This window comes from Emys orbicularis, chromosome 11, assembly GCF_028017835.1.
Source record: "Emys orbicularis isolate rEmyOrb1 chromosome 11, rEmyOrb1.hap1, whole genome shotgun sequence".
Classification (NCBI taxonomy): Eukaryota; Metazoa; Chordata; order Testudines; family Emydidae; genus Emys; species Emys orbicularis.
Genome location: NC_088693.1, coordinates 63210490 through 63225509, shown reverse-complemented (window position 1 = coordinate 63225509; position 15020 = coordinate 63210490). Strand labels below are relative to the sequence as shown.

At 47.6% G+C, this 15020-nt stretch overlaps 1 pseudogene; it reads left to right on the top strand.

The window, feature by feature from the left end:
* The first annotated feature begins 1152 nt into the window (after positions 1-1152).
* On the top strand, positions 1153-6671 carry LOC135885316 (gamma-crystallin 2-like; annotated as a pseudogene).
* The last annotated feature ends 8349 nt before the right edge of the window (positions 6672-15020 follow it).

Sequence of the window (15020 nt, the reverse complement as noted above, 5' to 3'; positions counted from 1 at the left end):
CAACAATCAAAATCCCACACACAGCACTGGTTTTACTCTGCTTTAAATCAGAGAATCTGGCCATTCTAGAAAACAAAAAATTTCCCCTAATTTTTCATAACCTCCAGTGAGAATTTATTAAATTTATTTCTCTGGCCAAACAAATGTGCCTGGAAATAAATATCTGCATCTTGCTCTGGGAGCTTGAGAATTGTCTGATTCTCTTGGGAATAGTTTTCTACACACACACACACACAGAGAGAGAGAGAGAGAGAGAGAGAGAGAGAAATGTGGGCTCCCTAGAAAAAGTTTTGTCTTAACTAGCTCGTGCATTCTTCACCATAACTTTGATCATTTATAACAGTTGCTTCACTTTTATCAACAGGTATAATAGAGGCATTAGCATGTTGGGAAAGTTAAGAAAGACAGATGTTCACTCCTAATTATACTAATCACATTTCAGGCCTTTTTAATGTCATAGTGAATATTGTGCTAATAATTAAGTCATTAGACATGGGATCTAAACCAAAACCCCAGATTTAAATACCCCAGGCTTTGGGGGCTTTTGAAATCTGCCGTGAACCTCAGTCAGAATTTTGAACGTCTGTATTATCAAAACCCTTGATCCAAACACTCCTGAGCTTCGGAATCTGTTAGGCCCAGATATGAACTGTCTCTATATACAACATAAGCTTTGCTTAGCCAGCAACTTACTGCACTAATGTGTTTAATGTGTGGATTATGGTGTTCCTAAAATATATCTTGGAACGGGTTCTAATCTACTTTGCCTTGTAACCATCACAGAGGGTTTTTTCACCCTTGTCTATTACTGCTCTGTCTTAAATCCTTACCCTTTCACAACCCTCTCTGTTTCTCTCTCTTAACTCCACTTGCTGACCAACCAATTCCATCTATAGCAGGATTACCGAGCTCCAGATACACAATGACTATTCAAAAGGCACAAAGAACTAGAAAACAAGTCTGTGGTGAACAGAAAGAGGCAGAATGTGGAAGCACATAGGAATGAACCTGAGCTCCCAATGAAAGGCAGTGGCCAAAGTCAAATGACAATGCAATATGCAGAGGAAGGACTTCCAGCTTGGGTATTTAAGCTCCATTAAGCTATCAGTGTAGTAACTGCAGAAGAGAAAGTCAGTCAGGTGGTTTGTCAGGATGGCAAAGGTAATTTTTTATTATATTTCCATTCCCCTCCCACCACACACACACACACTTTTTAAAGCCCCTTTTGGTAGCTGATGACTGTTCCCCCCCCCCCCCCACACACACACACACACCCTACCTCCCACTGGAGTTACCCAACACTGATCCTATCCTGTCAGTCAACCAGCCAAGGATTGTTATTAATACACGGTAATGTGGTCTGTTCCTTTCTCGAGAGGGTCACCTACAGTGTTTAATTGTAATGAAAGAGGTGCCGGTGCTCAACAATTAGTTGTTGGAGCTCAAGCAATTTTTTTACATTCATAACTGATGCAGCAAGTCAAGAGGTGCTGGGACTATGAACTACCCAGCCTAGAGGTGCCGGGGCTCAGCCCTGGCAAGCCGTGGCACAAATTAAGCACTGGTCACCTATTCTCTACCTGCCTCCACTGACATGGAGGGACCATATTTGAAGCCATGTCCAATATTAGCTATCTACCAAACCAATGACTCTTCTTCACAGTGAGCAATATCAACATGAGCTGAACCAAAGCAAGGCACTACAGCCAGCTAACACCACGATGGTCCAACCCACGCAGAATTCTCCGTAACACAGCTCTGATGGTCTATCCCCTTTCTCTAGATCATCTTCTATGAGGACAAGAACTTCCAGGGCCACTCCTATGAAAGCACCAGTGACTGTCCTGATCTGCAGGTCCAGCTGAGCCGCTGTAACTCCATCCGGGTAGAAAGTGGCTGCTTCATGATCTATGAACAACCCAATTACATGGGACAGCAGTACTTCCTCAACAAGGGTGAATATTCTGACTTCCAGCAATGGATGTGCCTCAATGATTCCATCAAGTCCTGCCATGTTATCACATCAGTAAGTCAGCTGTCCTTTATTTCAAACAGTAGTAATTCTATCAGAGAATTAGGCAGGATCTCAGACTAATACATTACAGAGTGCAGTCAAATCTGTATGTGGGCCTGGCTTTCCAGAAGGAAGCCAGTTGTGAGGATGATCCTGGTATAAACCAATTACAACGTACCTGAGCAATAAATTGCACAGGGCTGTTGGCCACCAGTGAGGCTGTGAGGCTTCAACAGTGCGTAATAGTTTTGTGTAGCTAGAGGAATGAAAGAAGTGTGGGTGCCACTGAGTCCCAGGTGACTACATGTGCATTGGTTGACTGGAACCTGCTCTCATGAACATTCGTTCTGAATGGCTGTGGGGTTCTACCTCTGCTCCCTTCCTGGTCCCCAGTGCGCGGGGCATGTTAGGAACGGGCTGAAGGTGTAGAGAGGGGATCAGGGAGCATTCCTGAGAGAAGAAGGGGGTGTATTGAAGCACACTGTGCTCCTGCTACTCTCTGTTTCCCATGACCCATAGGGTATAAATTACAGCCCTGGGGCTGCTCTAACTTACTCCAGGCCAGACCCTAGAGCACCCCCTTATAAGAGTATTGAAAAGGTGACTTAAAATGCAAGGATAGGCTTACTAAGAACTGAGGACGTGGGGCGAGATGGAGCCTTTGGGTTCAGCCCATGTAAGGGACAGTACATAGCTGCACCACCCAAAGAGAAGTACCTTTCCTGCTTCCTCCTAGCTAGACAGGGGGTGTGGGGGGGTGTAACTTAGTACTACCCTTCTGGGGATGGAGCTTGCTCCCCTCAGGCCTGTCCAGTTCTGCTGCTCGGTATGGGGTAGGGGGCAGAGCCAAGACAGTCCTTTCCCCTGAGCTCCAGTCTAAGAGGATCGTACTAGTCCTTACCCCCCTTTGCAGCCTAGGGAACAATCAAGCCCTTCATACCAGGTGTATTGCTCTGCATTTACTGCAGTGGGACCATGCACAGCAGCAAGCGCTATGCTCGGGAGTGTTTGCAGGACTAGTCCCTTCTAGTAAAAGACACCAAACAGGGGGACTTCCCAGGACCTCAGATTCTGCTGAAGGAATCAACCTCATCAGAACAGAACTGAAAGTAACAACACAAGTGCAGTGCGCCAGAACCCACAGGGCTGTTGTCCCCAGATTCCCAGTCAGATGGGGCTCCGTCCTGACGCCATTGAATTCAGTGACCAAGCTCCAGTGAAGTCAATGAGGTAGGATCAGGACCAGGGCAAGAAACTGGAGGGAGTCCAGAGGTGCGCAATAAAAATGATCTGGGAGCAGGACGGATTAATATGCGAGGAAAACTGCAAAGAGCTACTTACGCCGAGTGAAGCAAGTGCTAAGGGTAAGGAGCGCATGAGAATGCTGTACAAATATTAGAAACATCAGGTGGGGAAGGGACTTAGTTTTGGTGGTAGAAGAGGGATATAACTAGGGGTGACAGGATGGAGATGAATTTCCACCGAGTAGCAGGATAACTTCCTAGCAGGGGGTCGTATTAGGATCTCTACACAAACAAGTTGTGCTGCTTTAACTATCCCGGCTGACTGTGGGGATCTACTACTCCTACACCCACACCACACGCAGAATGGCTCTTGTAGGAATGCTGGGTCTGTCACTGCCCATTAGTTCATAACAAAGTTTTAGGGCTGGAACAGCTTGTTTAAATAGATCAATACTGTCCCCTCTCTAGTAACAGCAGGGACTGAACTCGGAACCTTCACCACTAAGAGAATGACCCTCTACCCTTGAACTAAAGGAGCAACTCCATTAGGTAACAGCAATAGTAGCTTTTGGGGCAAACACGTAGTGTGCAGCAAGCTGGGGTATGAATGTACAGCACTTCAGCCTCTCCCCTGCTAACTGGTGATGTAGTCCACTGAACTCGTGAGTTGCACATCTATTTAGGCTTGTATAAAGGTGTCTCCCTTTAAAGGTGACATGCAAACCGAGGGGGAAGGGGGAATGGGTTTGTGCCCTTTTGTACTACTTTATGGTCCATAAAGGAGCCCTGAAGGTTTTTTTCCCCCATGCCTTCCCCCTTCCCTCCCCTCAGAAATACTGGGAATGTTGAGTCTTGTTTCATTTTTCACCATGCCTTGGGTGACTCAGAAATGTGGGTTGGGAGCTCTCTTGGCCTTAACTGAAGAGATGTTGGAGCTGAATTCCTAACAAAGAGAGCTTTTTTTCCCCATTGTTGTTAAATAGATGTTAATGAAAAAATAAACAAATCAAAGGGCTGGATACACTGGCTGGCCCAAAGACTTTCAAATAGTCTGAATAAAAATCATCACTTCTGTCATCAATTACAAGCAAGTCCCACTTCTTTTGTAGCTGTGGTATTATACTCCATGAGGTCTTTCAGAGTGGATAAGAGCTGGGGTTTTTTGTACACCTCTACCCCGATATAACACGACCCGATATAACACGAATTCGGATATAACGCGGTAAAGCAGTGCTCCGGGGGGGCGGGGCTGCGCACTCCGGCGGATCATAGCAAGTTCGATGTAACACAGTGTCACCTATAACGCGGTAAGATTTTTTGGCTCCCGTGGACAGCGTTATATCGGGGTAGAGGTGTATCATTAAATTATATTTTTATTGTATTTGAACAATAATGTCATCAATACAAAAGATTGTTAAAGATCAATCTATATCAGCAATGGTAGAATTTATCTAGTGAAGGAGACATCTGGAGTATCACCAGTTTCCAATACAAAATTCATTGAGAGGTAAATCAAACACTTACACTCTTGGAAGCCAACTGCTAGAGCTGTGTCAATAAAACAGCAGTTCATTTCCTGTACAAGTGCCTGAGTTTACTTCTCAGACGCACGGCAAATAGGAGCACACAGAAAAGAGGTTACACATTTTTCAAGGAAGGTTTCTTATAGAATGATAGGACTGGAAGGGACCTCGAAAGGTTATCTAGTCCAGTCCCCTGTAGGAATTAAGGCTCTAAAAATTTAATCAGGTTCCTCTCCTTAGAGCAAAGATTATATATCTTTGCGAGAGAGATGGAACGGAGGCCTGAAATCTTTAAGGCTGTGACTCCTGCTATTCTATAATGGACTATTTTATGGGACACACTTTACTCCAAACTACGGCCCTGATTCAGTAAACCATTTAAGCACATTCCTAAATTCATCCCTATGGAGCAAAGCACTTATGCACCTGTCTGACTTTAATGCAGTGTGGTCTCATGGATAAAGCACTAGATTGGGGCTCAGTACCCCTGGGTTTCATTCCCAGCCCTGCCACCACCTTCAGGGTGACTTCAGTTTACAGCCTTTGTCTGCTAGATTAAAGAGCCCTTGAGTATCAGATATCTCCTGTCTGTGTATAGTTACATATCTACCTTAACCAAGACAATTTTAACCTTTGATGAGATAAAAGGACAGAGTACCTTAAGTCTCCCATTGCAAGGTGTGATTTTTAGACCTTGAATCATTCTTGTATGCCTAGGTAATCCCTTGCATCATACTTGTGCTGCATTTCCATTTTACAGGTTGAGAAAGTGAGGCTCAGTGAGGTCTCTGCACTTCTCTAGGATCTAGTGGATTAACCATAGCTCACAGTCAGGACTCATGCATTCTAATCCCAGATTTGACACTCATTTGTTCTGTGACCTGGGATCCACCACCCTCACCACGTGCTTTCATTTCAGGTTGAAAGTTCACCACTGCCATTTATTATTTTTTTTAAGCAACAGGATCTTTTCAATTTCACAGACATTCAGATAGTGGAAAATGTTGCATGCAAAAATTAATCTTCATTTTTCCGATTCATTTCATGGAAGTTTCACAAACTCAGATTCAGCTGGGGGAAAAAATGTATTTGATGGCTGTTTCCCCCCATATGTCATATTTAGACATCTCTCATGCTTCAGTTACTTTCCTCTTTTATCACCTTAATAATAGTAATCAGAGCACTTAACTCTTACATGGTGCGTCACATCTGTAGACCTCAACGTGCTTTACCAAGGAGGGTGTCACCATTTCCATTTTCCAGGTGGGGAAACTGAGGCACAGAGCATGACTTCTCCAAAATCACTCAGGAGGTCAGTCACAGACCTGAGAAAAGAAGCCAGGTTTCCTGCCTCCCATTCCAGTGTCCTACCCATTGGGCCAGACTGCTTTTGACTTAAATTCTTCTTTTGACAGATGTTTCCTTACCAAGACTCCAGACCCTGATCCAAATCTCATTGAAATCAACGGGAGTCTTTGCATTTATATCAATGGGCTTTTGGATCAGGTCCGCATAGCTTCCAAGTATCAGGAAAGGTCCAGGCACCTTTTTTATATTCTCTCTTCTCTTTTCGCCACTGCAGCAGAAAGGCTCCAAGATAAAGATTTATGAGAGAGAAGCTCTAAGGGGACAAATGATGGCGTGTGTAGGAGATAGCAGCGAAGTCCACGATTGCTTCCAATACCACAACGTCAGCTCCTGTAACGTACTCGAGAGGCACTGCCAGAGCCACAACACAGATGGCAGTAGCGCGTGCTGGAACCCGGGGAGCACAGGCAACTCACCGAGCGAGGAGCCCTGAACAGCAAACTCTGCTCTTCCTCACCCCACAGAGACTTTCGCTCCAGACATTATCCGAGTTCTTGCCATTCTGCTTCAGTGGAAAAATAAACCCAGCACGCTGGCATTTCAGCAGCAGTTCTAGTCTGGGTGGGTGTCTAGCAAGGTTTGTTTCCTTTTAAAATGACTATTAAACTCAATGTCAAATGGTACAAGGGTTACGAAGAGTGAGCACTCATAAGGAATATCTGTATATTTAAACCCTGTGCATTTATTACATTGAAAACATGCCTGTGACAGACCCTCCAGGTGACCTAGAATGGGAGATAACTTGTCACACAGAGGACTACAGACTAGATCCTGCAATGTGCTAAGCGCTGTGGCCCCAATCCAGCAAAGCACTTAACCACATGCATAAGTCCCATTGATTTCAATAGGGCTATTCACATGCTTTAAGGTAAGCATATGCATGAGTGTTTTGCTGGAGTTCTCAGAATCATCGTCCTAGCAGAATGAACACAGGAAGGTGGTGTAAGGGACTCTCAAATAAAGCCAGGGGCAGTAGATATTGCAGCACAGAGTAATCCCTGCCTGAGAACAGGAAGTTTAATTTAGGGCAAAATCTTTGACCCCTGAAGAGAGCTTGAATCAGTGGATTTCTCTCAAGTAGGCCAAGGAAAAGGAACCTTCTCTCTCAGCGACTGAGCCCCAACCGCAAGGTTGTAGTAACATCTGCATCTCCTTCATGCCACTTCTCCTCTGGGTTCTGGTCAGTGTGTCTGTGTACAGACCCATGAGCCACTCCTTTGTTCTCTCGCCAGCCAGCCCTGCCTCAGTCTGTCCCAAACCCCTGCCCTCCCCCCCAGCCCACTGAGAGAACTTCTCTGTGGCATGTAGCAGGTGCACAGCCCCCCGGCACAATGCAGTCACAGCAGTTTGGCTGAATAAGGCCCTAAACACCTATGGAAGGGGCAGGATTTCAGTTAGAATGGCATGTTCTGTGTGTTTCATGTCATGACCCCAGAGAGCTTTCTAACACAGCCATGAGAGCCTTGCCATTTCTTCTCTTCCTTGGCCTGTGAGTCAGAACGAGACATTTTCCCAACACGAATCACTGCGCTCAGCTAAAACCCACAGGAGATCCCCCCAGAACAGAGACATCCTTTCTCCGTCAATACAAGTCAGCCAGGGAGACCACCAGGCACGTGAGCTGCTCTTGCGCACACCCAAGACAGCCAGATGAAAGAACCCTACGTTCCTTTCCCGAATGGGTCACTAGAGCTGTGCGACTGCTGAGACTAGCAGCTACAAACAGCAGTGATGAGAGGATGAAATAGAAATATGAATGAGTAAAAGTAACGATTTTCATCCCTAGCTTTCAAAGCTCCTTACAAAGATGCAGCAGGGAACCTTGGACATAGAGAGATGAAGGCTGGGATTTTCAAAGGGGCTGAAGGGAGACAGGTGCCCAGCGACCATTGGAAGTCCGTGGGATATGAACACGTCGCTCCTTTCGGCCTTTTTGACAATTCCAGGGAAAAAGACTTAAATACTCAGCCTGCCTCAGAGAAGAGGTCGCACCAAAGCTCTGGATCTGAATACGCCCAACCTTTCAGGGGGGGTGAGTAGCAGAACCCGGTTCCAATCGCTGCAGCTGGTCCCAACGTCTACAAGGGCCTGAACCAATGCCTCTGATCAGAACATCCTCACGCTTTGGAGCAGGAAGGAGTTTAAAATCCAACTCTGAATTCGGAGGCCTGGGCCCATCTCTGCATGGCACTCTGCAACGTAAGGGCCACTTTACTTCTCCTTAGCCACTTCTTGGGTCCTTCCCTTCTGTTCCCTTCCTCCCATCGCTCAGCAGCACCACCTCAGTGGTCTGGATGAAGATATATTCGGATGCTGAGCACTCTAGACATAACTAGAAACACACGAGTGGATGGTCTGAGCCCATGGACCCGTAGACAGGGGTTGTACATCACCCCAGCTGGCAGTCTCATCGAGAGGGCAAGGTTTGAATTGTCCTGGGGGCTGAATTCTCTTCTCTCCTGCAGAGGTGCCCCCTCTGGAATGAGTTGAGACACTTTGGGGACTGTTTCCCAGTATTGTAACTCAGTCATTCCTCAAACCCCACCGATCCCGCAACACACAAAACCCCCTCCATTCGTGCTGCGATGCGAGTGGCTAGCATGACCGGCAGTGCCGGGCAGACCTCGAGTGAGATCACCTTTTCAGCTGCTGCCACAGCCTCTCTGGAGTGTGGACGCGCACACTAACCCAACTAAACCGTTATTCTGTAGCCGGGCCATGCTCTCACATGAGGAGCTAACGCGAGGGAAGTAACTCGAAGGCAGGTCACTTGGGTTAACTCTGGAGCGAAGACGCATCCTGGGTGGAGCACTACATGGACACCCCACTCTGCTCGGACCCCAACATACCCATTCTGTGGATACACTCAGCGCCCAGGGCTGTCAATCCTGCAGTTTACACGGGCACTAAATTCCCTGAAGCAATTGAGATTTGTTAATGTACCTGTTCCTTTGTCCACGCTTCTTAGGACAGTTTTATTTTCTTGATGGAATTTTCCCTGTAACTCTGCGTTGACAGAGCCTACAGTGATCTAAACCCACTAGTGTTACTGCTGGGGCCTCATTGTCGTATGTGCCGCTCATGCACATATAATCAGGGACAGCCCCAGCATCAAAGAGCTTTCAGTGTAAACAGACAAGCTCGACACAGGTGGGAGAACAGGGGTTTAATGAATTAGCCCCAGTTTACAGAGGGGAAATGCTACACGACTCCCTGTTCCAGAACACCTCTCATGGCTCAGGGGGCATTGCAGACGCTCGGGCTCAACTTCCACGCCAGTCTCTTCAGCCTACGCCAGCCGTAGAGGTGACGTGGCCCTCCAGCCTTGAGAGAGTTCAACCCCTTCCAGAATGAGAGAGTCCCTCAGTCCAAGTCCATCATAGCAAAAGGGTCTTTGGACCCAGTGGGCTCTGCCTTCAGTCCCCTTCCTTGCAGGCAAGCTCCCGGCAGCAATGGCCCACCGCACTGTCTAACCACCGGCTCGTGAGCTCCAATCAACCCAAGCATCTGGATGATAACTCCCCCCTATCAAAGCCTCTGGCAGGCCACAGGCCTCTGGCAGTTCCTAGACCGAGCCCAGATTTCTGCCCACATCAGAGCAGCCTGCTTGCTCCCCCCACCCAGCCAGCCCTCATGTGTAGGGCTCTCCTCCTCTCTGGCAGCCCTCTCTCCTCAGGACTAGCCACAGGAGACTTTGCCTACCTGCCCTCCCTGCTTCCAGTGCCTCCTTCTAAGCCTCACACCCTGCACAGGTGTAGCAGGGTGGGGCTAATGGAACAGAGCTGACTAGCCCCCAGTCTTCTGGACCTTAAAGGGGGCAGACCACCCTGTTACAGGAAACTATGGCCCAGGGAGTTAAAGTGACTTGTCCAAGCAAGATCACACATTAAGTCTGTGGTAGGGGTAGGAATTCAACCCAGGTTTCCTGAGTCCCAGTCCGGCACTTTCACCCCACAGCCTCCCTCACAATGAGTTCAGCCATCTCCTTTCTGTTCACAAATTATTCACAGACATGCTTAGAATTTGATGAATTCGTTCAATATTCCAAAATATTCAGCCTACGGACTGTCATGAACGGTCACCCCAACTATTGCTTTGAATATTGGCGATGGGTAATTTGTTATTGACACTGCATGATTGGTCACCTAAGTCACCTGGTATTGTTTCTCTGCCTGGATGATCTCCAAACCCACAAAGCGCTTTACAGATAACTGTGCAAGAACTTATGCAAATGTCTATTCACATAAAAATTCACTGCCAAAGTGGTTATGTTGCTCCTTGGAAACATTCTAGTGAATAACTGTATGAACGGTTGCCGAATGCGGCTGACAGGAGACTGTAATAAAACTCACTGTCTCAGAGCATCACCTCACAACATAGTGGGTTGTTGCAGCAGCTTTGTTTCAGTTTCCTCTGGGGCTTCCACAACTCCACCCAACCAATGCGTCCTGTGGGCTGCCTCAGCATCCAAGACCTCCAGTTAAGTCACCTTTAGTCCAGGGTACCAATGAAGCCTTACACTCAGGCCTGTAACTATTTCTTCTTCCCCTGTATCAGGGCAAACCACATTCCTTCTTCCCCTTGATTCCAGGGGTCCTCTATAGCCCTCTAGCTAGAGTCTTTCCGCTTCTCTCCGGCCCCAGTAGTCCCAGGCTAACCAAGGTCCTCAGGAAGGAGCAATCAATCCACCCCCATCAGCCTCCTGCTGCATGGCTTTTTTCCTTTTAAGTCCCCCACTCTGCCCAGGAGGAGCAAGGTGACGCAGACATGAGAATTCACAGTGTTTATCTGAGACACTATTTACACATACATTTCCTTGTAACTTTTGCTATGCTACCTGTCGCTGCATTAACACATTGTTCACACTAGAGGGTGCTTGTAGGCTGTGGACTCCCAGCGAAGCACAGTGCTAAAAGAGAAATGTCTGAAGAAACCAGACTGGAGGTAAAGTGATACTGATGATTCCAGTGTACCTCACATCACTCTGGCAAAATGCGAAGGCTGAATTTAACCAGTGTAGAAAATTAGGTGTATGGCACCCAGAGACACTCAGATAATATGGTTCTGAGGGCCATCTAAGAAGGCTGAGAGATGTCTCTTTTAGGTACTTATATGACCCCCATTACCATAGTTTCTGGCTGCCACACAGTCTGTAATGTATTTACCCTCAGAACAGCTCTGGTGAGATAGGGCAGTGCTATTATCCCCATTACACAGATGGGGAACTGAGGCACAGAGAGGCTAAATGGCTTCTGTTCTATATAGGTTTTCATACTGTGCTCGTCACTGTTGTGACGAGCACAGTCCAGTCCGGCAGTCCATTATGCAACGCGACTAACATCTGGCACCTGTTGTTTGTCCCCTCACCTCTCCCACGGGGGAGAAGCACGTGTCCTGGAGTGACTAGTTGTGGTAGGTTTTTTGGTTTTGTTTGTTCACCCAGATGGGATGGAGTCTGCCAACCAAACAGAGATGATAAAGCACCACTCACGGCTGTTATGTGAGAGCTCAGTGCCCATGAGGAATCCAGGACTAGTCCTGGATCACAGACTGAATTGACTAATCGTGGATGTGAACCTGATGCCAAAGGAGAGAGCACTGTGGCTGCAAACTATACAAAATACTTTCTTATGCCCACCAGCATCACCTCTGTCTTGCTTGGGTTCAGCTTCAGCCAGCTGCTCTAATGGACTTGCCCCCGGTCACACAGGAAGGCTGGGGCAGAGGGAGGAACTCAACCAGCTCTGAGTCCCAGGTTAATGCCCTAGGTACTGACCTTCCTTTCCCAGATAGGTCTATATGTATGTTTGGCTCTTCAGTTTTGTAGAAGCTCACCACAAAGATTGTTGGTGGGCATGGTCAGATCCAGAGAGAGAACTATCGCTAGATGGGGGAAACATTACAAATGTATTCTTTGTGATGTCTGGCTACTCACAGCACAAGACTTTTGCAGAGTACTATGGCAAAATGTGCAAAACAAAATATCTGCATCCACAGTAACTATTGCATCCTGTTCTTTATTGTTTATGCAATGCCATAGATGTGCATGGTGCCTAACAGGTTCCTTCCACTTAGAGATTATCATATAGAAACCCAACCTCAGACTTTTACTCATGCAGACAGTCCCATTGAATGCCTCCTGTGCTCTGATGTGTCAAGAACCAATGCATTGCACCAACATGCCCACGCCTTGAAGCACTGTATGGCTGCATCGAGGTGCTGATGCATCAAGACGCTGATGCATCCAGGGTCCACCAAGGACTTCTCTGGGTCAATGAGGATTGTGCCAATGCATTAAGGTGCCACCCTGATGGGCCAAGGGCCACACTGAGACACCAGAGCACCAGAGCCTATGCTGAGGAGCCACGGATCTGTGCACGAATCTGAAGGGCTGTTCCTAGACACCAATGCCCTTCGCAAGGCTTTAGGTGTCCAAGGACCTTGCAACTCTGCTGCAAACTCTGACTGCGATGCACCCATTGCAGCCAAACTGCACTGAAGCTAACGCCTCTGGAGCTCAACAATGCCCGCATGACGAACCCCCTTCCCCACAATAATGAGCACTTATCCTCTTGCCAGAAAAAGACAGGTAACCCCCACCCCCATCGAGCTATCTTCAGATAACATTAAAGGGCTGCCTTTCCAGCCTCCCCATGTTTGCAGACAACTGAGCACCTACCTAGGACATACAGTACCACCTCTGCCATAGCACTTAGCTACCACGGGGTGAGGGCAAAACAATTACTTTGCTACTTTGGGCTTAAGCCGTCAGACCTTTGCTGTGATCTGAATGTCAAAGGTAGAGAGAGGGGTTCCATATGGACCTTAATTCTTTAGCACCAGGGTTGCATAAAGACTGGAGCAAACATTTTGATGCGTGAACAAAGAACAACCTAAGGCTTAGGAAAGGCCAGGTAAATTGAGAAGCTCACGAAACCCTGGGCCAGATCCATGAGCTAAAATAAATCAGCACAGTTCCATAGAAGTTGTGAAGCTACGCTGAGTTACACCAGCTGAGAAGCTGGCCAATGGGTTCCTCAGTGTTTAAAAAAGGACCATGACTCACTTCACAGACATTGGCCCAGCTCCAAAGTCCATTGGTATGGTTGGTGAGACTCCCATCTGCTTCCGAGGGCTTTGGGTCAGGCCCTCAGTGGAGGCATATCTCTGTGTGTATGCAGAGCGTAGGCTGTACACATGAATACATACGCTGGAGCTGCACATCATATCCATGTAAACAGTACTTAGCTTGCCGAGCAGGGAAACAGAGACCAATTTCACAGGAAATCATGGTACTTTGAAGACCAGGCCTATTTACATGGACCAATTTGTTTCTCCACATTATTTGAGAAGGTTTTAGTGTTCAGGCCTGAGCCCCACAGCATCACAAGTACCTGAGGCTTGGAAAGATGTGTTGGGGGGCGGGGGAAGAAGGAGGCGTATTGCCATGGAGACAGATGAGAGCAAATGGTCACACCATCAAAAGGAAGGAAGAAAAGAGAAAAGGCATAAATAAAAAGAGAGATCTCATTAAACCCAACACTAATTTTGTAATCAGCGAAATAAAGGTACCCTTGAAAGCCTGCTGCTAGAAGACAGGGTACAACAAAGAGTCCGGTGTAATTTCCAGGTTGCACGTTGCATCTGAGCTCCCAGCATTCAGCTTTTCACCCCGTTCCTTCCCAGGTTGTTCTATCCTACCGTAGGGGTCCAGCCCGCCATCGGATCCAGAGATTCAGCAGCATGGGAAATAGCAGGGAGGCCTGCCCTCGATTTAGGAAATTCTTCCATGTTGCAGAGGTTTCTGAAGGACGGGAAGAATAATTTCTGACTGTGTAGTAAAAGGCATGGGTATCTGGGGACTGAATGCGGGGGAGATCCCAGAAGGGGCTTTTCCTGCAGCAGCAGCAGGGAGTGGGAGGTAGCTTGTCAAACCCTGAGTGTCAGCTGGATGGGAGACTGCGGCACATCTTCTGAACGCTGGACATCCTGCCTATCTATGGTAGTTATACAGCCCCCATTCCCATAGTACCTGAGCACCTCACAGCCTCTAACATATGTATCCTCACAGCACCTCCTGGAGGTAGGGGAGTGTTACAGATGGGGAACTGAGGCACAGAGAGACCAAGTGACTTGCTCACGGTCAGGCAGGAAGTCTGTAGTGGAGCAGGAATTGAAATCAAGTCTCCTGAGACTCAGACTAGCAACCTCACCACTTGCGCTCTCCCTCTGCCCCGCACAGCAGGAGACGCACCAGGTCATAGTATATGGAGCCACCAGGATTTATTGAGAGGAAACAACTAGCAAATAAACAGACATTCCAGCAGCTGCTCTAGCTCCAGCCTGACATGTTTGTTTACCAGGTACCACTTCCTGCTGGAACTCTACTCTGCACACAGAATCCTCTAGTGGCTGAATATTATATAGTGAGCAAACATTCTTATGGAGCAAGCACACACTGGGGCAAAAGCCATGGAGAGGGGCTGGATTTGCACAGGGAGAGGGCCCTGGTTGTGGGAGGGAGATGTAGAAAGACTATAGGCAGGATGGCAGAGGGTTGCTATGTGCAGGAGTAGTCGTGGGTGGATGCCCAGGGGATTGTGGGACACTTTGACCAGCTTAGGAGTTTAGTGGTTTAACACAAATGTAATAATAATAATAGGTGTCACGGGGCGACTTGCCTTTTAAGAGGGAATGGGTCCAGTTCACCTGTGACTACCTAGGCACCTCCCAATGGGGCCTCATAGACGGAACTGGCCCTCCATAAAGACCTGAGCACAAAAGGGGAGCACGAAGGAGCAGGTGAGGGCTGCATGAGATCTGACAGAGCGTAGTTGAGAGTTGCTGGAGAAGAGACCTAGAGAAAGCTGC